Genomic DNA, 26,316 nt, shown 5'->3' with positions numbered 1-26,316 from the left:
TAGTTTTCACTATAACTTAATTTCTAGCACTTAGAATGATTCCAAATGAAAAACTTGCTTGAATTGGACGATTTTACACTATATACACAGTAACTATGTGTCTCCGACAGTTTGTTTCGCAGCAGGGGAACATTTCAGTTTTTATTGCCTTAACGTGCGTTTCATGCGCTGAAAATCACGTTTTGGCCAAGTATCATAGTTTTCACTATAACTTAATTTCTATCACTTTGAATGATGCTAAATGCAAAAGTTACTTGAATTGGACGATTTTACAATATATACACAGTAACTATGTGCCTCTGACAGTTTGTTTCGCAGCAGGGGAACATTTCAGTTTTTATTGCCTTAACGTGCGTTTCATGCGCTGAAAATCATGTTTTGGCCGAGTATGATAGTTTTCACTATAACTTAATTTCTATCACTTAGAATGATGCTAAATGAAAAACTTACTTGAATTGGACGATAATACACTATATACACAGTAACTATATGTCTCTGACAGTTTGTTTCGCAGCAGGGGAACATTTCAGTTTTTATTGCCTTAACGTGCGTTTCATGCGCTGAAAATCACGTTTTGGCCAAGTATCATAATTTTCAATATAACTTAATTTCTATCACTTAGAATGATGCTAAATGCAAAATTTACTTGAATTGGACGATTTTACACTATATACACAGTAACTATGTGCCTCTGACAGTTTGTTTCGCAGCAGGGGAACATTTCAGTTTTTATTGCCTTAACGTGCGTTTCATGCGCTGAAAATCATGTTTTGGCCGAGTATGATAGTTTTCACTATAACTTAATTTCTAGCACTTAGAATGATGCTTAATGCAATACTTACTTGAATTGGATGATTTTACACTATATACACAGTAACTATGTGCCTCTGGCAGTTTGTTTCGCAGCAGGGGAACATTTCAGTTTTAATGCCTTTACGTGCGTTTCATGCGCTGAAAATCACGTTTTGGCCAAGTATCATAGTTTTCACTATAACTTAATTTCTATCACTTAGAATGATGCTAAATACAAAACTTACTTGAATTGGATGATTTTACACTATAGACACAGTAACTATGTGCCTCTGGCAGTTTGTTTCGCAGCAGGGGAACATTTCAGTTTTAATGCCTTTACGTGCGTTTTATGCGCTGAAAATCACGTTTTGGCCAAGTATCATAGTTTTCACTATAACTTAATTTCTATCACTTAGAATGATGCTAAATACAAAACTTACTTGAATTGGATGATTTTACACTATATATACAATAACTATGTGCCTCTGACATTTGTTTCGCAGCAGGGGAACATTTCAGTTTTTATTGCCTTAACGTGCGTTTCATGTGCTGAAAATCACGTTTTGGCCAAGTATCACAATTTTCACTATAACTTAATTTCTATCACTTAGAATGATGCTAAATGCAAAACTTACTTGAATTGGACGATAATACACCATATACACAGTAACTATGTATCTCTGACAGTTTGTTTCGCAGCAGGGGAACATTTCAGTTTTTATTGCCTTAACGTGCGTTTCATGCGCTGAAAATCACGTTTTGGCCAAGTATCATAGTTTTCACTATAACCTAATTTTATCACTTAGAATGATGCTAAATGCAAAACTTACTTGAATTGGACGATTTTACACTATATACACAATAACTATGTGCCTCTGACAGTTTGTTTTGCAGCAGGGGAACATTTCAGTTTTTATTGCCTTAACGTGCGTTTTATGCGCTGAAAATCACGTTTTGGCCAAGTATCATAATTTTCACTATAACTTATATTCTATCACTTAGAATGATGCTAAATACAAAACTTACTTGAATTGGGCGATTTTACACTATATACACAGTAACTATGTGCCTCTGACAGTTTGTTTCGCAGCAGGGGAACATTTCAGTTTTTATTGCCTTAACGTGCGTTTCATGCGCTGAAAATCACGTTTTGGCCAAGTGTCATAATTTTCACTATAACTTAATTTCTATCACTTAGAATGATGCTAAATGCAAAAGTTACTTGGATTGGACGATTTTACACTATATACACAGTAACTATGTGCCTCTGACAGTTTGTTTCGCAGCAGGCGAATATTTCAGTTTTTATTGCCTTAACGTGCGTTTCATGTGCTGAAAATCACGTTTTGGCCAAGTATCACAATTTTCACCATAACTTAAATTCTATCACTTAGAATGATGCTAAATGAAAAACTTACTTGAATTGGACGATTTTACACTATATACACAGTAACTATGTGTCTGTGACAGTTTGTTTCGCAGCAGGGGAACATTTCAGTTTTTATTGCCTTAACGTGCGTTTCATGCGCTGAAAATCACGTTTTGGGCTAGTATCATAATTTTCACCAGAAATTAATTTCTATCACTTAGAATGATGCTAAATGAAAAACTTACTTGAATTGGATGATAATACACTATATACACAGTAACTATGTGCCTCTGACAGTTTGTGTCGCAGCAGGGGAACATTTCAGTTTTTATTGCCTTAACGTGCGTTTCATGTGCTGAAAATCACGTTTTGTCCAAGTATCACAATTTTCACTATAACTTAATTGCTATCACTTAGAATGATGCTAAATGCAAAACTTACTTGAATTGGACGATTTTACACTATATACACAGAAACTATGTGTCTCTGACAGTTTGTTTCTAAGCAGGGGAACATTTCAGTTTTATTGCCTTAACGTGCGTTTCATGCGCTGAATATCACATTTTGGCCAAGTATCATAGTTTTCACTATAACTTAATTTCTATCACTTAGAATACACAGTAACTATGTGTCTCTGACAGTTTGTTTCGAAGCAGGGGAACATTTCAGTTTTTATTGCCTTAACGTGCGTTTCATGTGCTGAAAATAACGTTTTGGGCAAGTATCACAATTTTCACTACAACTTAATTTCTATCACTTAGAATGATGCTAAATGCAAAACTTACTTGAATTGGAAGATTTTACACTATAAACACAGTAACTATGTGTCTCTGACAGTTTGTTTCGCAGCCGGGGAATATTTCAGTTTTTATTGCCTTAACGTGCGTTTCATGTGCTGAAAATCACGTTTTGGCCAAGTATCACAATTTTCACTATAACTTAATTTCTATCACTTAGAATGATGCTAAATGAAAAACTTACTTGAATTGGACGATAATACACTATATACACAGTAACTATGTGTCTCTGACAGTTTGTTTGGCAGCAGGGGAACATTTCAGTTTTTATTGCCTGAATGTGCTTTTCATGCGCTGAAAATCATGTTTAGGCCAAGTATCATAGTTTTCATTATAACTTAATATCTAGCCATTAGAATGATGCCAAATTAAAAACTTATTAAATTATAAAATTTGATGATATTACACTATATATAGAGAGACATTTGTGTCTCTGACAGTTTTACAAGTTATGACTCCAGACTCTTAATTTACAATTCTGCCTTTATGGATACATTGCATCACCACCCCCTGAGTGGATCACTTACCTCTCACTGTCTTTTACTTACCTTCATTCAGCATGTAGGTGTCAGATCACCTGATGACTATTCATATTACCTCACCCGAAGTTATTACACAGAAGGGATTGTGTTGTGTTACCCCAAGTTTAGAGTCGCTACGGATGTGGGAAACTTACAGCGTCTGTCTGCCAGAGAGCAGCAGCTGGAACCGATTGTGACCAGGGTGGCATGGGTCCCTGATCATGTCCCTGGCTCTGCTGAGGTAACGAGGGCTGGCAATGTCTTCCAGTGAGGGCAGAGTAGCCGACAATCTTCTGCGTAGTGGTAATATCTTTCTAAATAGCCTTTTTGTCTGCTGCCGTTCTTTCCGCGTACCACCAAATGTGCTTTTTTTGCGCTGATAAGCACATTTTGGTCGAATATGAAAGTTTCCAAGTGTGCACTTGACCCTGGATGACCTGGAGAGTGACAGTTACTCCTGAAGTTGAACCTTTTTTTCATCCCACAATTCAAGGAAACAATTGCAAACCCTGTTAGCCAGCCTTTCTTATATTTCGCGAGGCGAACAAACAATTGCAAGGCCAACTAGTTTTTCTTTCTTACATTCCACGATCTTTTAATTCAATTGTAAAACCAGTTTGGCTAGTCTACCTTGCAGTCTACGATCTTATCAAACAAAGGTAAAACCAGTATGACCACATGGTAAGACAAGAATAAACAATTATTAAGCCAGTTAGCCAGTCCATCCCACAATTCCCTCCTTTTGTGTCTGTGAAAATATCGAAATATTGAAATGGCTGTTTCCATGAGCCAGAGAAGAACCAGTCAAGCCATCCACGTTGTGAAACCGAATCTCCGGTCACAGCTCTCTGCATGTTCCTAATAGCCTGCAGGGCATCATGGACCGAGCAGGACATGCCGGCAGGGATGAAGGGGCAGCACGAGTCTCCCACCATGGCACACACACAGCCCCGCTGGGTGGCCACTCCGTCAAGAGCAGGGCAGCCCTGGAAAATCACCTGGGCCATGGCGGCTACCCAGCCTGACTGATGCGCCGACACAGGCCCGGAACCTGCCTTCAATGGTCTTCAAATGCAGGGCGTTCCTTGCCGGTCCCACTCAAGGGAACTGAGCCATTACGATTTTGGATGAGACTGACCAGTATTTGTGTTTGAGGGACACATCCGAGCCAAACACTGGATCATGGTCGTGAGCTCCGTCAATAATGTGCCCAAATGGAGGTCATTGATTCGGGAATAACAGAACTTCTGAAGATCCCTAGATGATTATTTTTATACATAATAATCAAAAATACATCCCCATCGTCAATGGATACAATTTTTCGGGTAAATTCACTAACCAGAACAGACTGGGCCTGGTTCTAATACAACCACTATTTTAATCCCAGAATGCCTGTTTTGGACACTGTTTATGGTGGAAAAATAGCTCCAGAACCATCCTGGATCATTATTTTTACACAGAATAGTGAAAATACATCCATCTACACATTTAACACTAATTATGGGTAGAAGCACCAACCAGAACCGACTGGGCCCGGTTCTAATACGACCACTATTTTAATCGCAAAATGCCTGTTTTGGACAATGTTTATGGTGGGAAACATTATTTTTATAGAAAATAGTGAAACTACATCTACCTACTCAATCAACACAAATTCTGGGTAAATACACCAACCAGAACCGATTGGGCCTTGTTCTAATACAACCACTATTTTTATCGCAAAATGTTTTGGACACTATTGACGGTGGGAAATATTCCCAAAACATCCCTGCATCTTTAATTTTACACATAATAGTGAAAATGCATCCATCCACACAATTGACACTAAATCTGGGTAAAAGCGGCAACCAGAACCGACTGGGCCCGGTTCTAATACGACCACTATTTTAATCGCAAAATGCCTGTTTTGGACAATGTTTATGGTGGGAAACATTATTTTTATAGAAAATAGTGAAACTACATCCACCTACTCAACCAACACAAATTCTGGGTATATACACCAACCAGAACCGATTGGGCCTTGTTCTAATACAACCACTATTTTTATCGCAAAATGTTTTGGACACTATTGACGGTGGGAAATATTCCCAAAACATCCCTACATCTTTAATTTTACACATAATAGTGAAAATGCATCCATCCACACAATTGACACTAAATCTGGGTAAAAGCGGCAACCAGAACCGACTGGTCCCGGTTCTAATTCAACAACCATGCAAAATTAAGATCCATTGGAGGTTTTTTATTCTTGTATAAAAAAAGCCCCAAAACATCCCTGCATGATTATTGTTAAACAGAATAGTAAAATATACATCCCAATCATCTTTGGACACAAGTTTCAGATATAAACAGCAACCAGACCCGACTGGACCCAGTTATAATGCAACTACTATTTTTTATCGCAAAATGCATGTTTTGGAGAAAATTTATGCTGGGAAATAGCCCTAGAACCATCCTGGATCTTTAATTTTAGACAGAATTGTGAAAATACATCCACCTACACAATCAATACTAACTCTGGGTATAAGACCCAACCAGAACCGACTGGGCTTGGTTCTACTACAACCACCATGCAAAATAAAGTGCCCAAATGGAGGTCATTTATTCGGGCATAAAATAACTTCTGAACATCCCTAGATGATGATTTTTATACAGAATAGTGAAAAATACAACCCCATTCCTATTGGACACACGTTACGGGTGTATACACAAAACAGAACCGACTGGGCCTGGTTCTAATACAACCACTATTTTTGTCGCAAAATGCATGTTTTTGACACTATTAATGGTGGGAAATAGTCTCAGATCATCCCTGGATCTTTATTCTTACAGAGAATAGTGAAAATACATCCACCCACACAATCGACACTAATTGTGGGTAAAGCACCAACCAGAACCGACTGGGCCTGGTTCTAAACAACCACTTGTAAATAAAGTGCCCAAATTGAGGTCATTGATTCGGGCATAACAGAACTTCTGAACATCCCTAGAATATTATTTTTATAAAGAATAATCAAAAATACATCCCCATCATCATTGGACACAATTTCTGGGTAAAAACACGAACCTGAACCGACTGGTCTTGGTTCTAATACAACCACTAATTTAACCGCAAAATGCCTGTTTTGGACACTGTTTGTGGTGGGAAATAGCTCCAGAACCATCCTGGATCATTATTGTTATACAAAATAGTGAAAATACATCCACTCACACAATAAACACAAATTCTGGGTAAAAGCACCAACCAAAACCGACTGGGCCTGTTTCTAAACCACCACTTGTGAATAAAGTGACCAAATGAAAGTAATTCATTCGGGCATAACAGAACTTCTGAACATCGCTAGATGATTATTTCTATACAAAATAGTCAAGTATACATCCCCATCATAATTGGACACAAGTTTCGTATACAAACACCCACCAGAACCGACTGGACCCTGTTATAATGCAACCACTATTTTGTATCGCCTGTTTTGGACACTGTTTATGGTGGGAGATAGCTCCAGAATCACCTAGAATGATGTCAAATGAAAAACTTACTTGAATTGGACAATTATACACTGTATACACAGTAACTATGTGTCTCTGACAGTTTTTTTCGCAGCAGGGGAACATTTCAGTTTTTATTGCCTTAACGTGCGTTTCATGCGCTGAAAATCACGTTTTGGCCAAGTATCATAATTTTCACTATAACTTAATTTCTATCACTTAGAATGATGCTAAATGCAAAACTTACTTGAATTGGACGATTTTACACTATATACACAGTAACTATGTGCCTCTGAATGTTTCTTTCGCAGCAGGGGAACATTTCAGTTTTTATTGCTTTAACGTGCGTTTCATGTGCTAAAAATCACGTTTTGGCCAAGTATCAGAATTTTCACTATAACTTAATTTCTATCAATTAGAATGATGCTAAATGAAAAACTTACTTGAATTGGACGAATTTTCACTACATACACAATAACTGTGTCTCTGACAGTTTGTTTGGCAGCAGGGGAACTTTTCAGTTTTTATTGCCTTCATGTACTTTTCATGCCCTGAAAATCAAGTTTTGGCCAAGTATGATTGTTTTCATTATAACTTAATTTCTAGCTTGAGAATGATGCCAAATGGATAACTTACTTGAATTGGACGATTTTTCACTTTATACACAGTAACTATGTGTCTCTGACAGTTTGTTTGGCAGCAGGGGAACATGTGAGATTAGACAAAGTATCTTTGCAAATGCTTGTTCATATTGTATACGTTTTTGTGAGTATAACAGCATCATAGTCATCCTTATGGCTGACATGTCAGCATAAACACCCAACTGTCTGACTGAATAAACAATCTTAGTCTTGTGATTGGGGTGACATGTCAGCACAAATACTCAACTGTCCGACACTGATCAATTACTTTTTGCCCTGCAACTGACTGAAATGTATCTGTCCAAAGTCCTAGCGACAACTGTCAGTTTTTCCTGTATTTGAGACACACACACTGGTCATTCGACTAGAGTTGCAGGAACATCGCGTTGAACAGGACCCTACTGTAGGAACTCTCACTGTCCACTTTGCAGTCTGGTAATAAACCAATTGGTCCGGGACCAATGAAAGTAGAACAATAATTAGCAAGGGCTTTATAGTCTTGGTCTGTTAATAGAGTCAGGGACTTAACTAAGACAAAGTCAGGGACTTTTGGTCTTTGTGTGTTCAGAGATATTGGGTTAATCACAAAGTAGAAATCACTTTCGGGTAATTTAGAAAATAATTGTTGTTTAAACTATTATGTAGGTGATTAATAAGGGTCAGAAAGCAACAAAAGGAATGGGTTTATTGTCAGAATGCAAAATGAAAATCGGAGAGTTACCGGGACGAGATATCATGGTCCAGCTTGGGCTAAGCCTAGTGGCCACCCAAAATGGCCTCCGACCCAGCGAATTACAGACCAAAAATATCTTCCACACCACCACATCTAACAGCTTCTACTCTCTCGACATTGTCGGTAATGATTCTGCCAAGGTAGCTGAAAGTCTAAGAGAACAGTCTGAAGATATCTGCCCAGCAGCACCAGGACAGGAACAACAAACATGGCCATTACATGTCACCCTGAAGTTCATGGGAGACCGGACGACAAGTAGTTAAACCAATTCTCACAGTTGCCCAATGTTAGACTATAAATATTTTACCTGACTCCAATTCCTTAACTCTGTAGTCTCCAGTCTAACAATGGAGCGTGTTCAGCATCGGAGGAGACAAACCAGGGTTGAGCGAGTTTATCCACAGATGATTTATTCCATTCAAATTGATTCATACAGAGCTCCGGGTCTCCCTCCCATAGAATAAGCCCGCTGAGTGTTGATGTCCCAAAGCGGAGGATGGAAAAGACATTGTCCAAACCCGCGTTTGCCCAGTTATAGTCCAACAAAAATGCATATTCATTCGCTGATTAATAATGAGATGTGGGCTGGTCCAGGGCTGCTGTGAGGGGGGGTTTCTCTGGGCTCCACATCTTCCAGCCTTGAATCCACATCATCCAGACCTCTGTCTCCGCTGGTCCTATAAAGTCCCGACCCTCCGCCCTGCTCTTTGTTCCTCTGCCCTTTGAAGTCCTCCATCTGGTCTCTTATCAGTGTGGATCCCACCTTGAAATAAGAATGTCAGGAAGAGCCTTTTGTTAACATTATAGTTGAGGAGTCTCAGACCCATCCTTCTGTTCATATTGTATTTGAGTTGGGAACCAGTGGCGACTCTAAAACAAGACCGCCACAACAAAAGGAATGAGTAAAATGTGATATCAAAATGAAACAGCTATACTAAAAAGAATGAGTAAAATATGATATCAAAATGAAACAGCTATACTAAAAAGAATGAGTAAAATATGTTATATTCTTCATTCCCTCTCTTGGTCTCCTAAAGAGACCACATCAACAACACCACACAGGTTAGTGTCAAATGAAATGTAAAACTATATTAGTATAAAAACAAAGAAGCACTACATTAGTATATCCATGAACACGTGCCCAGCGGGGGGTCCAGAGGGGTCAGTTTGGCGCAACTGGACATACTGACCTCTAGGGCCTGGTCCCACTGCTTTATCGATCAGTCGAGTGACTAGAGCAGTGTATCCCGACCTTTTTTTAGCCGTGGCACACTTTTTGCATTGAAAAAAATCTGAAGGGACACCACCATCTGAAATTCTTTTACTTCAAAACTATGTCGCCTATATTTACAATGGTCATTCTCGTCAAAGTTTTATCAGCAGAAATCGCATGACAGTCTAAAATTATTCCAAAATCAAATTTTTCACACTGACCTAATGTCATCAAAATTTGGTCTGTGGATCCTGAACAACTTCCGGTTTAAGTGATGCAAAAAACAGAGTAATGTTATTAATCGCCTAATTTTATGATTTTTCGACAAATATTACTTAAATCTCCTAATATTACGCAAATAATGTTGTGCTCACACAGACTTCACGCCGGCAAAAGTTGATGCCCTAGAAACCAGACAACTTCCGTTTCGACTAAGAGAAAGAGCAAAAAATTACGGTTTGACAACTTGAATCTAATAATAGTATAATCTACAATTTAACGTCCATCATATTTTGATTTAAACCTTGCAATAGTTCCTTTATAATCTCCTTATATTCATATAAATTTTTCTCTCTCAATATCACATTGTATGACTTCTTGCAATTTCCCACGGCACACCTGACCATTGCTCACGGCACACCAGTGTGCCGCGGCACAGTGGTTGGGAAACACTGGACTAGAGTACGAGCTAAGGGGAAGATACAACAGCTACAGAGAATAAGCAGAGTAATGAGCACTCCAGCAGATATGAGGATGTTGCCTATCAAACCTTTCCAGGCACCAAAATAATCCATCCATTGGTCCCAGATTGAGGTGTCCACACCTGACTGATCGGCCATCTTATTAGTCAGGGTTCGGAGGCCTTCTAAAGCTTTGGTGAGACGTCCATTTGGAGCAGTGTTATTAGGAATGAAAGTACAACAGGCATCACCAAAGATAGCACACACACCACCCTTCTCAGCCAATAACATGTCTAATGCTATACGATTTTGGAAGGCCATGAGGGATGTTGCCGCTAGCTGGTCACGTACCGCCTCTAACGACTCAACCTTGTAATTGCCAAGTCGCTGGACATTGTAATGAATATAATTGATGCGATCAACATTTTTGTTGGGAGTTACCCAAATTAGAATACTTTCGAATCCCGCTGAAACCTGATTAGCAAGTTTATACTCATTAGGAACGCCACGGGGGACGCCTATGGCGTCAATATAGGTGGGATCGGAGTTACCCATCCAGGTGTGTGGTGCTCTCTTTTGGCGATGCAAGACCTCCTTCAGGTTTGGAGGTAACCTTATTTCAGCTGTGAGATTCACTGAGGAAACAGAAACAGGAAGTAACAGAGACACCACAGAACACACACCCGCAGCATTTGTGGGCAATCTATCATACAACTTATCACTTCCACACCATAACCAGATGTCAGCTCGGGATAAGGGGTATGGTACCGGAAAGAACATGTTTGATACACACCAGTCAGACGGAATGCTTCCCAATGATGTTCCAGTCCCTTGTAATTTGAGGCAGGTAAAATTTTGGCGTGCTACATATTTGTCAAAAATTGTTTTTTCTTTGTTCTCTCGGGTAAGTGGGAATATCGAATCGTATTTAGAGCACTTAAAGGTTGGATTGGTGTTTTTTAGGAGGTCCACAATACATTCTTTATCAATTGGGGCCGAAATGATACGGAGTACGGGTCGGGCACCCATACATACGAGACAATCATTTCGGGTTTCGCTGGCAGCTTGTTCCGCCATTAACAGCCAATTGTTAGATAACGCTGAAACACCTGTAGTCATTCTAAACCACTCGTCCACTGATGGTTTGCCATGAATTATCTGGACTATACTCGATCTAGGGGATACAAATGACGGAATCACCTTGCCGGTTGTCGCCTGAGTAATATTGGGGTTTTTACATATCCCCACTGACCAGCATGGATCGTTGTCCGAACACCATACAACAGGTTCAGGAAGCTACACTTTGTGGACGATGAAGTCCAGTCCCCCTCCCTCCACAGAGGTAAAGTGCCTTCCGACTCATTTATCCTGAGATACAAACCAGAATTATCAACAGAAAAATTTGAAACCCTCTTTTGCCATTCTTTAGCTGTTTTTGACCAGCCATAAGTACCAGGTGACCAGCGGGTCGACTGATCCATTACAAAGGTGTGTGCCCAATTACCCCCTGTGTCCTGGTACGGCCTAGCATCAATATACCATTGGTATCTGTTTCCCATTTCCGTTATTTGTTGAGTATAACGCTGCATATGGAATAAACATGCGAATTTCGAACGTACCGTTGTAACAAAACCATAGCCTATTGTCATATAATAATTAATTGAAAAGATTATTGCTCAGCAAGCAATACCATAAAACTATAGGGAACTCTTTTATATTGGGTTTGACGTCTCCATATGGTTTCAATTGAGACTAAACCATCTTACAAAGGATTAGGATAACCTACCAGACAAGGGAAAATACGATGGGATCTAACAACTCCCTCAATCACCATTCTTTTGGGGAAAAGTGTTTTTACAAATGAAAAAACGTGTCCTACTTGGCAAGAAAAAAAAATATTGAAACAGTGTTTATCCTGTTACGCAGTAAATAGGAAGTCAATTTTTCCACTGTTTAATCATTTTACCTGCTTAAACCTTACAGGGCATGTTCTGAAGCTGGGGGCAATAAATGAGACGTGGTGTACCGGCGTTTTAAAACAAGCTACACCCCTGATACCACGTTCTTGCCTATGGTGGCGGGGTGGTAGATAAATTATACGACTCCTGCCAAAACGCGGCAGGACTAGGTACTTTGGTCTCACTGCTCTTACCGGTGTCTGTTTTTCCATCCACAGTGGAGGAGATACAATTGGCGGCTCAGAATTCGGAGGTGAAGGGTCGACCCTCCCGACATCGTCGAGAGGCATGGAGGGAAGGAGATCCAACATACATTGATGCGATTGGCATCCCCCGGGGCGTACCAGATGAGTATAAGCTGGCTAATCAGATCGCAGCAGGTTGGGAGTCCATCTTCCTTCTAATCACCCCAAACAAAAATGTGGATAGAATAAATTACTTACATTACAATGTCCAAAACTTGGAAATTATGTTAAACAGGGATTTGTGGCCATGAAGGAACAACTGGCAGCTACCAGTCTGATGGCGTTCCAGAATCGCATAGCGGTGGATATGATCCTTGAAACAGGGGGCGTGTGTGCAATGTTTGGAAAACAATGTTGCACCTTCATACCGAACAACACGTCACCCAGTGGATCTCTCACCAGGGCCATTACTGGACTGCAAACACTGAACCGCAATATGCAAGAGCATTCTGGAGTAGATACGTCCGCATTGTCAGATTGGTGGGATAAGACCTTTGGAAAATATAAAGATTTGGCTACATCCTTCATGGTGACTATTGGCACAATAACCGCTATCCTAACATTGCGTGGGTGCTGTATTATCCCCTGTTTGCGCTCCTTGCTAAGCCGACTTATAAATACTGCAATTGCCCCTACAAATTCTAAAGTACATGAGTTGTATCTTATGGGACGGTTTGGGGAAAGCAGTGAGGTCCAGGAGTACGGTAAATCCGAGGACCAATTGGACGAATATAATTATGTTCTTTCTCTTTCAGACCAGCCATGGGAGTAAGGAGTAGGCGGGAAAAATCACAGGCACCCGACATTACCATTTAGTGATTACTAAGAAATGACTAATAACATACATATTATAAAAACGGGGGAATGTTGGGTTTATTCTGTTTTACTATTATAATAGTTATATTAATTCATTTCTTTATTAAATCATTCTCTTTCTATTCTCTGTATTAATTCATTACTTTGTTAAATCATTCTCTTTCTGTTTTCAAAAGTGTTGCGAGGTCACGAGTATTGCCAAGTCATCTTTAACCTGGACGGCCTGTTCCAGGATGGTTATAAAAACAATCCACCCAATCTGGGTCCTTGAGATTTGGTGGGCCCTTGGTGACGAGGCCAGGGCTATTCGGCCAATAACAAGAATGTTGTTATCGTTATGTAACCGTGCACTTCGGGTTTTTCTGTATGTAACCATTATATGATTATGATTATATTATATGATTCATTAGGTCAAGGAGGTTGTATAATTACTCTAATCTAAATGTTGTTAGGTCTAGTCTCCTGTTTTTGTTATTAGTAAAAAACTTTGATTGTTATTGTAGTCCCAGATGTTGTTTTTACTCATACGTGATGGAATGATCAACAACTCTGTAACTTGTTTTGATTCATGACCATAAGAGTGGGACGAAAACGTCTATTCGGTGAGACGTTCGGAAGTTGTAAGGTGACACTTGCTGACTCTCCCCTTCGGAGGCTTTTATCTGTTGTATCCATTTCTATTTAATTAAATGTCAATAATTGAATAAGATGTCTTCCTGCAGTTATTGATAATTACGGACGAAGGTAATTATTAATGAACCTAATAATTTAGCATCATTCTAAGTGATAGAAATTAAGTTATAGTGAAAACTATGATACTTGGCCAAAACGTGATTTTCAGCGCATGAAACGCACGTTAAGGCAATAAAAACTGAAATGTTCCCCTGCTGCGAAACAAACTGTCAGAGACACATAGTTACTGTGTATATAGTGTAAAATCGTCCAATCCAAGTACCTTTTGTATTTAGCATCATTCAAAGTGATAGAAATTAAGTTATAGTGAAAACTATGATACTTGGCCAAAACGTGATTTTCAGCGCATGAAACGCACGTTAAGGCAATAAAAACTGAAATGTTCCCCTGCTGCGAAACAAACAGTCAGAGACGCATAGTTACTGTGTATATAGTGTATTATCGTCCATTTCAAGTAAGTTTTTCATTTAGCATCATTCTAAGTGATAGAAATTAAGTTATAGTGAAAACTATGACACTTGGCCAAAACGTGGTTTTCAGCGCATGAAACGCACGTTAGGCAATAAAAAATGAAATGTTCCCCTGCTGCGAAACAAACTGCCAGAGGCACATAGTTACTGTGTATATAGTGTAAAATCGGCCAATTCAAGTAAGTTTTGCATCTAGCATCATTCTAAGTGATAAAAATTAAGTTATAGTGAAAATTATGATACTTTGCCAAAACTTTCGCCTGTTCTTGTTCCCTTTCTCTCAAGAATGTAACTTTTTGCAGCTTCAATAATTCAAGCTCCTCTTTCAGTACTTCCTCCCTCTGGAGAGATGCCATAATCTCTCTTTCTGTTGCTTGCTTGGTCTGAAAAAGTTTCTCCTTCTCCCCAACAAACATGTCCACCTGTTTCTCCAGAGCCATTTTCTCTTCTTGCAGTACGCTAATCTCATCAGTTTTCTGCTGCTCAGCTTGTTCAAACTGAAGTTCAAGATGGTCAATCTTTTTCTGAAAGGCTTCTCTCTGTTGCAATATGTCCTCTTCCAGTTTTTTGATGATGTGATCTTTAGATTGAACAATTTCATCAGTATGCAAGTTTTCTAGCGCCAAGAGTTTTTTCTGTCGGGCTATTTCCTCTTCATAAGATGAAAGCTTCAATTCTTTTGCTTCCACATCTGCTGCTGCCTTTGCTAAACAGCCAACTGTTTTGTCAAGCTGGTTCTTCAACTCTACATTTTCGTACTGCCGATTTTCTACAGCTTCATTTCTCGCAGAGAGCTGCTCCAACAAATCTCTTCTTTGCTTATCGCTCTCTCCATTATGCCTAGCTTGTTCTTGTTTCATGGCTTCAAGGTCCCTCTTGAGAATTTTTTCACGCTCAAGAGAGGCCAAGTGTTCACTATTGCCTGCTTTGCCCCAAAAAGTCTCTGCCACCCCAGTCTTCTGTCTTCATACAACATCCTTATCCCCTCTTTTAATTTTAACAACTCAGACATACCTTTGTCCTCGTCTTTGAGTTCGTTCCTTTCCAGGTGGTTATCGATGTGACACAACAATTTGCATACTGATATGCGTTTCGTTTTCCCTATGTTAAGGAAATCACATATTTCTAACAGGTCATTAACTGTTAGCTTGTACAACATTTCTTCTACCTCTATGCGTACTTGCTCCCGTTCCATTTCCATTTTCTCAACACGGTAGGAGTTTGGTTTATGATGCAAAAGTGAACACTGAACTGGCACGTTTTTACCGTCTCTCTGATGATCTCTACTGGCCTCAGATGACGAGTACTCTGCCAACTTCACGTTCCTTTTAACAGCAACACCTCTTCTCACTGTCTTGATCCTGGTTGTGGTTTAGGTTTTGCGGGCTCAGCATTCAGTACTCAGGTTGTGAATACTGGTCATCAAAGCAGCAATCCCAGCAGCGGTGCCTCCAAAAATGTTGTACCCGTGATTTTCTTCCACGGGGTGGTAGTATTTCGCCTTTAAAAGACGGGTGAAATAATCAGACAGGTCCGTTGTTGTATTTTCAAACCAACTTCAGTTATTTAAGCAATTCACACAAAACATAATATACAATAACTCAAATATATACATAGTAACATATTAACAACCCGTTATAATCCAAAGCAATGTACTTGCTGCATAAACGATTATAACTTATGAGTATTGTAACTTGTTACCTTTTGTTCCGGCCGTCATTTACTGCATACTATTATGCTACTGTTATAACGGCGGCCGAAAGTAGCCTGCTGTAGACAATGCACCCGAGGCGCGCACATTCGCGCACACACATAAAAAAAAGTAAACAACCCACGGTCGAAGGTAGCTCGCTTTAAACAATACCCGAGACTCGCACATTTACTCGCACACATGAAAAAGTAAATAACCAGCGGCCGAAGGTAGCTTGCTGTAAACAATACCCGAGACTCGCACATTTACGCGCACACATAAAAAAGTAAACAAGCATCACTAAGCATTACTTTCTTTCTGACATGCTACTATTGCCTCTTGCACATCTCACACTCAATCGTTATTCAAAACAAAGCAACATACCTTTAAAAGACGGGTGAAATAATCAGACAGGTCCGTTGTTGTATTTTCAAACCAACTTGGAGAAATGTCTGAATAGCCCGTTATTATACCCTACCAAGGTCTATGACCATTGGTTAATCATTACGTCATCGCCCCGTGTTTAACGCATGCTAGCGGCATGAGTCCCCTTTCAACTTAACACCTGCACTCATGTATAACATCAACTACTTCACCCTGTCACATTATAGTGAAAATTATGATACTTGGCCAAAACGTGATTTTCAGCGCATGAAACGCACGTTAAGGCAATAAAAACTGAAATGTTCCCCTGCTTCGAAACAAACTGCCAGAGGCACATAGTTACTGTGTATATAGTGTAAAATCATCCAATTCAAGTGAGTTTTGCATTTGGCATCATTCTAAGTGCTAGAAATTAAGTTATAGTGAAAACTATGATACTTGGCCAAAACGTGATTTTCAGCGCATGAAACGCACGTTAAGGCAATAAAAACTAAAATGTTCCCCTGCTGCGAAACACACTGTCAGAGGCACATAGTTACTGTGTATAATTATCCAATTCAAGTAAGTTTTTCATTTGACATCATTCTGATTGATAGAAATTAAGTTATAGTGAAAACTATGATACTTGGCCAAAACGAGATTTTCAGCGCATGAAATGCACATTAAGGCAATAAAAACTGAAATGTTCCCCCGCTGCAAAACAAACTGTCAGTGACACATAGTAACTGTGTATATAGTGTATAATTGTCCAAATTAAGTAGGTTTTTCATTTGATATCATTCTAAGTGATGGAAGTTAGGGTTAGGGTTAGGGTTAGGGTGTCAGGAGTCGCTGGATCGCCTCTCCTGACATGACGTCACGGTAGTTATCAGCCGTGGCTAATTACGTGATTGGATTATTTTTGGTATTTAAGCATTGTGACTTTCTGTGGACGCGGTTGGATCGTCTGTTTTCGTTCTGGTGTAGTACTGGTTAAGTTTTGGTTTCGTTTCCTGTTAATCCTGGTAGTTATTGCTGTTTCCATTTGACGCCACGCCGCATGTACTTTCGTTTGTAATGAGTGGTCAAGCTGAGCTGTTTAAGTTATGTTATCCCGTTTATTAAATCAACCTACAAGAGCTACAGATCTGCCTCACCTTTCCATTCCTTCGGCGACTCTGCATCTGGGTTCAACTTCGCCTCCACGATCGCGTCGTACTAAGCGGCGGCGATCGTAACAGCACGATCCAACAACAATATGGACCCAGCGGAGCGCCACCCACGCTCGCGCCGACGCACTCGGCGACGCAAACCATCCACCTCGAAGACACCGGACTGCTTGGAATGTATAAGAAACCCCTCAGAATCGTTTAGGAATTTTGTAATGGACACACCGTGGTGCGGGGCTCTCAGGCACATCATCGCTAGAGATGAGCCACAGCTAGGAGGAGAGTTAGAGCCGCAGCGTACTCATACGCCCCACCAATGCTATGCACGTCGCCCTGGGAAGCCTTTACCGTTTCATCATGAGGCCCAGGTGCGTACAACCACCAGAGAGCGCCCAAGTTATCTTATGCCTATGCCCAGAGGAATTGATTCACCATGGAGGGAGCCTGAGGAGTCTGGTGAGGAGGACATCATTGAGGAAATTGATTTTTTCGCTGGCGTTTCGGAATCCGATGATGAATTCTTTGACCAATTCGGACCCCGAGACCTTCCACTGGAGGAGGATTATCCCGATTGTTCCCCCGATAATTCCTATTACAAATACCCCGACCAGCAATTGCAGAGTGGGCTGGCCACCAATTGTGGGGCGCGGCGTGGTGGCGGGGGTGCTGTGCAGTCCTCCCAGAGGAGGCGCCGAGCGCCACGCCGTAGAGCGAAGCGAAAGCAATGCCTGGACACACTAACCACTGTCCAAGTTACGCGCCCGCCCACGTCCTTCCAAGCTCCTTTTCCGACCACGTCCCTCCAAGCTCCTTTTCCGACCACGTCCCTCCAAGCTCCTTTTCCGACCACGTCCCTCCAAGCTCCTTTTCCGACCACGTCCCTCCAAGCTCCTTTTCCGACCACGTTCCTCCAAGCTCCTTTCCAAGTGCCCGAAGTTACTCGGCCGACCACGCCTTTCCAAGTGCCCGAAGTTACTCGGCCGACCACGCCTTTCCAAGTGCCCGAAGTTACTCGGCCGACCACGCCTTTCCAAGTGCCCGAAGTTACTAGGCCGACCACGCCTTTCCAAGTGCCCGAAGTTACTCGGCCGACCCCGCTGTACCAGCAGCTCCTAAGGACTATGCAGCCCTCCCCGTTCCAAGTGGCCGAAGTCACTCGGCCGACAACGCTTTTCCAAGTGCCCGAAGTTACTCGGCCGACCCCGCTGTACCAGCAGCTCCTAAGGACTATGCAGCCCTCCCCGTTCCAAGTGCCCGAAGTCACTCGGCCGACCACGCCTGTCCAAGTGCCCGAAGTCACTCGGCCCAGCGCGCCGTTTCAAGTGCCCCAAGCTCCTGTGCCAAGGCCACGCAAATTACTCCCGTTGCCCTTGGGGTCGCCGGTCGCACCCGTACCGAAGCCACGGATCAGGTTTCTGGTGACGGACGGCCAATCTAGCACCGCTCTCCCAAGCACCGCTCTCCCAAGCACCGCTCTCCCTAGCACCGCTCTCCCTAGCACCGCTCTCCCTAGCACCGCTCTCCCTAGCACCGCTCTCCCAAGCACCGCTCTCCCAAGCACCGCTCTCCCAAGCACCGCTCTCCCAAGCACCGCTCTCCCAAGCACCGCTCTCCCAAGCGCCTGCCTGTCCAGCGCCTGCCCGCCCAGAAGTGGCGACGATGCTCCGGCGCTCGATGAAGACGGGGCCGGCGACGTCGAGAGTGGTATTTCGCCGGAGTCCCTGGAAGATGGGACTGGCGACATCGAGAGAGGCAATTCGCCGGAGTCCCTGGAGGAAGGGGCTGGCGACGTCGAGAGTGCCAATTCACCGGTGCCCCTGGAGGAAGAAGCCGGTGACGTCGAGAGAGGCAATTCGCCGGAGTCCCTGGAGGAAGGGGCTGGCGACGTCGAGAGTGCCAATTCGCCGGTGCCCCTGGAGGAAGAAGCCGGTGACGTCGAGAGAGGCAATTCGCCGGAGTCCCTGGAGGAAGGGGCTGGCGATGTCGAGAGTGCCAATTCGCCGGTGCCCCTGGAGGAAGAAGCCGGTGACGTTGAGAGTGGTAATTCGCTGGTGCCCCTGGAGGAGGAAGCCGGTGACGTCGAGAGTGGCAATGCGCCGGAGTCCCTGGCAGTAGGGGCTGGCGAGGTCAAGAGTGGTAATTCGCCGGAGTCCCTGGAAGAAGGGACTGGCGACGTCGAGAGAGGCAATTCGCCGGAGTCCCTGGAGGAAGGGGCTGGCGACGTCGAGAGTGCCAATTTGCCGTTGCCCCTGGAGGAAGGGGCTGGCGACGTCAAGAGTGGTAATTCGCCGGTGCTCCTGGAGGAAGAAGCCGGTGACGTCGAGAGTGGCAATTCGCCGGTGCCCCTGGAGGACGGGGCCGGCGACGTCCAGAGAAGCAATGATCCGGGTTCCTGGGAGACGAGGGCTGTCCACCCCCCGAGCAAACAGGGTAAGGTGCCCGACCGTACTAAACTTCTAATATTTCCTGAAGGCAGGCAGTTTGGCAAAGACTTAAGGGACCAGCTGGGATGCCTGCCGGACCGACCACTGCCTCGTCTCGTTTCTGGCCGGCGCGGACGCCCGCCGGATCGACCTCAGCCTCGTCTTGTATCCGGCCTGCGCGGACGCCCGCCGGATCGACCACAGCCTCGTCACGTTCTTGGCCGGCGCGGACGCCCGCCGGATCGACCACAGCCTCGTCACGTTCTTGGCCGGCGCGGACGCCCGCCGGATCGACCACAACCTCGTCTTGTTTCTGGCCGACGCGGACGCCCGCCGGACCGACCACTGCCTCGTCTCGTTTCTGGCCGGCGCGGACACCCGCCGGATCGACCACAGCCTCGTCTCGTTTCTGGCCGGCGCGGACGCCCGCCGGATCGACCTCAGCCTCGTCTCGTTTCTGGCCGACGCCCGCCGGACCGACCACTGCCTCGTCTCGTTTCTGGCCGGCGCGGACGTCCGCCGGATCGACCACTGCCTCGTCTCGTTTCTGGCCGGCGCGGACGCCCGCCGGACCGACCACAACCTCGTCTTGTTTCTGGCCGGCGCGGACGCCCGCCGGATCGACCACCGCCTCGTCTCGTTTCTGGCCGGCGCGGACGCCCGCCGGATCGACCTCAGCCTCGTTTCGTTTCTGGCCGGCGCGGACGCCCGCCAGACCTGCCACTGACTCGTCTCGTTTCTGGCCGGCGCGGACGCCCACCGGATCGACCACAGCCTCGTCTTGTTTCTGGCCGACACGGACGCCCGCCAGACTTGCCTCTGCCCCGTCTTGTTTCTGACCGGCACGGACGCCCGCCAGACCTGCCACTGACTTGTCTCGTTTCTGGCTGGCGCGGACGCCCGCCGGAGCGACCTCTCCGTCTGTTCTTGGGTTTGTGTGGAAGACCACCGGACAATTCTAGATCTCCCACCCACCCTCCCTGCTTGTTCCCGTTTCTCATGTTGTAATTGACCTTGGGACGTCTAGAATCCGTCCCTTAGAGGGGGTGTACTGTCAGGAGTCGCTGGATCGCCTCTCCTGACATGACGTCACGGTAGTTATCAGCCGTGGCTAATTACGTGATTGGATTATTTTTGGTATTTAAGCATTGTGACTTTCTGTGGACGCGGTTGGATCGTCTGTTTTCGTTCTGGTGTAGTACTGGTTAAGTTTTGGTTTCGTTTCCTGTTAATCCTGGTAGTTATTGCTGTTTCCATTTGACGCCACGCCGCATGTACTTTCGTTTGTAATGAGTGGTCAAGCTGAGCTGTTTAAGTTGTGTTATCCCGATTATTAAATCAACCTACAAGAGCTACAGATCTGCCTCACCTTTCCATTCCTTCGGCGACTCTGCATCTGGGTTCAACTTCGCCTCCACGATCGCGTCGTACTAAGCGGCGGCGATCGTAACATAGGGTTAGGTTAAGTTATAGTGAAAACTATGATACTTGGCCAAAACGTGATTTTCAGCGCATGAAACGCACATGAGGGCAAAAAAACTGAAATGTTTGTTAGGTCTGAAAATACAACTTCAGGAGCAGGCTAAGAAAGAGTGAGATAAATTTAAATAGAAAATATGTATTACCAGACTGCAAAGTGGACAGTGAGAGTTCCTACAGTGGGGTCCTGTTCACTGCGATGTTACTGCAACTCTAGTCGAATGACCAGTGAGTGTGTCTTAAATACAGGCAAAACTGACAGTTGTCCCTAAGACTTTGGACAGATACCTTTCAGTCATTTGCAGGGCAACAAGTAATTGATTAGTGTCGGGCCTGGAATCTGTAGTCAATGGTTTCCAGACGTAGGGTGTTCTTCGCTGTTCCTACCCTGGGGAACACCGCGGTCATGATTTTGGAGGAGACTGACCAGTGTTTGTATTAGAGGGGGACATCCGAGCCCCAAACTGAATCATGGGGGAAGAAATCAAAGCTCCGTCGTTGACGCCTGGTGGGCAGATGTGGGTTGGCGTCGACAGTTGGAATCGAGTCTGCTGTTAGAACGTACGTGTGGTCGGATGCAGATGTAGGGACACAGAGCCCAGTTGTATTGGTGGGGATGATCATAGACACTTGCCATTCGCAGAGCCACCATATTTGGTCCAGTACTGTCCATGATTGGGAAGAAATGTGTCTGACCTCCGCGCACCTGGTGACGTGAACTTGGTCCAAAGGGGTCTTCGGATCCGGTCCGCTGAAGTTGAAACAGGATGGATAACAGTCTGTTCGGTTGTTGCACTGGACATACGTTGCGGTATTGACTGTAGCTGCTAATGGTACTGCGACCATGGTATGTAGGCGGTCGAGCTTTGCTGGAAGGATTCTCTCAGATTACCCAGGATACAGTTGTAGGTGAGGTTGGCGAGTTCTTCGTTCTGTCGGTTGGACCATAGCTGTGGTTGGGCTACGGCAGTAGGCATGAGGGAACAGACATAACAAATCATTGGTTGTGGCGCGGGCTGTGAGTGCGGTGTATCTGTACCAACTGTTCCTCATCATCGGGTTGTAGTCGTTTTCTTCCTGTGTTTGGACATGGGTGAGAATAAGGTGTATCTACTCAGGCTTAGGTGTTCCTGCCGGACAGATTTTGAGTAGGCGTGTGGCGGATGGTTGTACGAAGGGGTTCACACCAATCACTTTGGGGACCATGGCTGGACTAGTAGTGCGGATGGTGATAGTAAAGAGGGGGCCTTTTCCTGGTCGGTCCGGTCAGAGGCATAGGTTGATGCAGCCTTTTTGTTGGATATTGGTCGTGAGCTCTAGCATATGTTTACCATCTTTGATGGTGGTGGCTAACTTGGTGAAGTTAGCGGTCATGGTGGTAGCTTCTTTGGAAAGGGGCCATGTGATGGTTTTGTAGCCTGTATGGAGGAGGACCTGGTCCAAGGTGTCTGGCCAGACCACTCAGACTCTGGGAGCTTGTAGGTACCAATAAAAATAACTGGAGTCAGTCCTGTGTAATCCCAAGTGAGTAAGCTGTAGGCTGAGCAAAGGGACTTGAACGACGATTGGTGTCTTGGTTAATGGGATGCAGATCTGGGGGCCCCTGATCGTTTCCTGAACCAGCTAGTGGGGCATTCTCCTCCAGTGGGAGTGTACCAAGGTTCTGGTACGTTCCCCCCATGTGGTTGAACACAGAGCGGTGATGATGATTGCCAAAATCACACGGTGAGGTCCGTCCCAACGTGGAGAAGACCAGCACTTTCTTTTTATCACCTTGACGAGTACCAGGTCTCCTGGGGACAGGACCTCCTCTGTGGGAGACAGAGAAGATGTCGGCAGATTATTTTGCATTCATCACAGTTCTTTCTTGGAACATTTTGCATAACCACTTAGTGAGGGAATCTGTTTCTCTTTTCTCTTCTACCACCAGATCTTTTTCCCACATTGTTAAGTGGAAGGGTCTGTCGTTCACTGCCTCAAATGGTGTGCATCCCTGTGCTGTTGGAATGATTTTCATGTACGTTTCTACCAGGCTCAGGCATTCTTGCCATGGTTTTCCTGTGTCTTCCATGTTTTTTCTGAGTCTAAGTTTTACTGTTCTAATGGTTTGTTCGACGAGTCCAGCACTTTGGTTCAGTTTGATGAAATCCATGTTCAGAAGCTCGAAGGGATATGTTCCTGTTTGCCTAGTTCCATGCTTGGGTCGTTCATTGCCTTGAGAGTTGTGTCCACAGCAGTTCAGACAGTTTCTGCCAAAAAAAATTGAAGTTTGGAGACCTCTGGGAACATGCATTGTTTGTTGTACTGTACTAATCATCCCTCCTGTTGAGACATGGCTCCTCCCATGGCTCAATTTGGCAATTACTTCAAACAATGATCGTGTCACGCATGGCTTATTTTCTACTGCATAGAGTCCGTTCTTGTGTTGAGTGGCTCCTTCTGTTTCCCATTGCAGTTTCTCTTTTTCTGGGGAATGATTTTGCATTTCTTTTAGGAATTCAGCAGGGATTGGGCTGTGTCTTTCCACCGTCACGTCTTGTTCTAGGAATAGTCTACATGCCTCTGTCAGTGCCACTATTTCTGCGGCTTGTGCAGACCAGTAGCCGGGGAGTCGTCCTGTCTTGAGGTTGTCTTTTTGAGTCACCACGGCATATACGTTGTGTTTTTCTCCATCCAGGGTTTTTGATGATGATCCATCCCCATAGGCAATGTGTCCGGGGGGCAATGGGTTGTCCATTAGGTCAGTTGCATATACGTGGTTAATTATGATTCGTTGAGTGGGCAACTGTGAGAATTGGTTTAACCACTTGACGTCCGGTCTCCCATGAACTTCAGGGTGACATGTAATGGCCATGTTTGTTGTTCCTGTCCTGGTGCTGCTGGGCAGATATCTTCAGACTGTTCTCTTAGACTTTCAGCTACCTTGGCAGAATCATTCCCGACAATGTCGAGAGAGTAGAAGCTGTTAGATGTGGTGGTGTGGAAGATATTTTTGGTCTGTAATTCGCTGGGTCGGAGGCCATTTTGGGTGGCCACTAGGCTTAGCCCAAGCTGGACCATGATATCTCGTCCCGGTAACTCTCCGATTTTCATTTTGCAGTCTGAAAATAAACCCATTCCTTTTGTTGCTTTCTGACCCATATTAATCACCTACTTAATAGTTTAAACAACAATTATTTTCTAAATTACCCGAAAGTGATCTCTACTTTGTGATTAACCCAATATCTCTGAACACACAAAGACCAAAAGTCCCTGACTTTGTCTTAGTTAAGTCCCTGACTCTATTAACAGACCAAGACTATAAAGCCCTTGCTAATTATTGTACTACTTTCATTGGTCCCGGACCAATTGGTTTATTACCAGACTGCAAAGTGGACAGTGAGAGTTCCTACAGTAGGGTCCTTTTCAACGCGATGTTCCTGCAACTCTAGTCGAATGACCAGTGTGTGTGTCTCAAATACAGGAAAAATTGACAGTTGTTACTAGGACTTTGGACAGATACATTTCAGTCATTTGCAGGGCAAAAAGTAATTGATCAGTGTCGGACAGTTGAGTATTTGTGCTGACATGTCACCCCAATCACAAGACTAAGATTGTTTATTCAGTCAGACAGTTGGGTGTTTATGCTGACATGTCAGCCATAAGGATGACTATGATGCTGTTATACTCACAAAAACTTATACAATATGAACAAGCATTTGCAAAGATACTTTGTCTAATCTCACATGTTCCCCTGCTGCCAAACAAACTGTCAGAGACACATTGTTACTGTGTATAAAGTGAAAAATCGTCCAATTCAAGTAAGTTATCCATTTGGCATCATTCTCAAGCTAGAAATTAAGTTATAATGAAAACAATCATACTTGGCCAAAACGTGATTTTCAGGGCATGAAAAGTACATGAAGGCAATAAAAACTGAAAAGTTCCCCTGCTGCCAGACAAACTGTCAGAGACACAGTTACTGTGTATGTAGTGAAAAATCGTCCAATTCAAGTAAGTTTTTCATTTAGCATCATTCTAAGTGATAGAAATTAAGTTATAGTGAAAATTATGATACTTGGCCAAAACGTGATTTTCAGCGCATGAAATGCACGTTAAGGCAATAAAAACTGAAATGTGGATTGTAAGAGGCCCTTTGTAACTTGAGATGTTGTTCTTGTGTGTGCATCTCAGGTCCCCCTCCCTCTTTGTGCCCTTGGCTCGTAAAAGGTGCCTGGCACAGCCTGTCCGAAGTGAGTGCACTGGAGGGGGCCAGTGTCTCTTCGTGGGGCCTAATATTAATCAAAGCTGCCATACTTGTTTTTCGTTCAGCTTGTTTAATTTTCTTCATAATTTTTTGTTTCTGTCTTAATTGGGCTTGACCGATCCAAACTTGAATATCTTGAAGTTCTTTACATATCTTCTCTTTTTTTCCTCTTTCAATAGCCTTCGCGACTTGTAATTTACGCTTTATGGCCTGTAATGGCTCCTCCAACAGTCTCCCATCCCACTCTTTGTCTTTATTCTTCCTCCATTCTTTCATATATGTGCAATTATCAGGAAAATGCTTCAGCATAAACTTCATGTCGGTTGAGAGTTCTTTGCTGTTTGTTAAACCCATTTTTGCAACTTTTCTTTTGTTTGAAGATTTTTGCTTATTCAAAAATTATATTGATATATTCCGTTATTCTTATAATGTATTCATTAGTTTTTATTTAGTGTTTACTCACCTTCTCTAGGGACGTCCCGTTTAATTTACTATCTTATTTTCCCGCCTAGATAGTCATTTATACTCT

The sequence above is a fragment of the Stigmatopora nigra genome, chromosome 18, assembly GCF_051989575.1.
Source record: "Stigmatopora nigra isolate UIUO_SnigA chromosome 18, RoL_Snig_1.1, whole genome shotgun sequence".
Classification (NCBI taxonomy): domain Eukaryota; kingdom Metazoa; phylum Chordata; class Actinopteri; order Syngnathiformes; family Syngnathidae; genus Stigmatopora; species Stigmatopora nigra.
The sequence above is the reverse complement of the archived record's forward strand: the minus strand, read 5'-3'. Positions refer to the sequence as shown.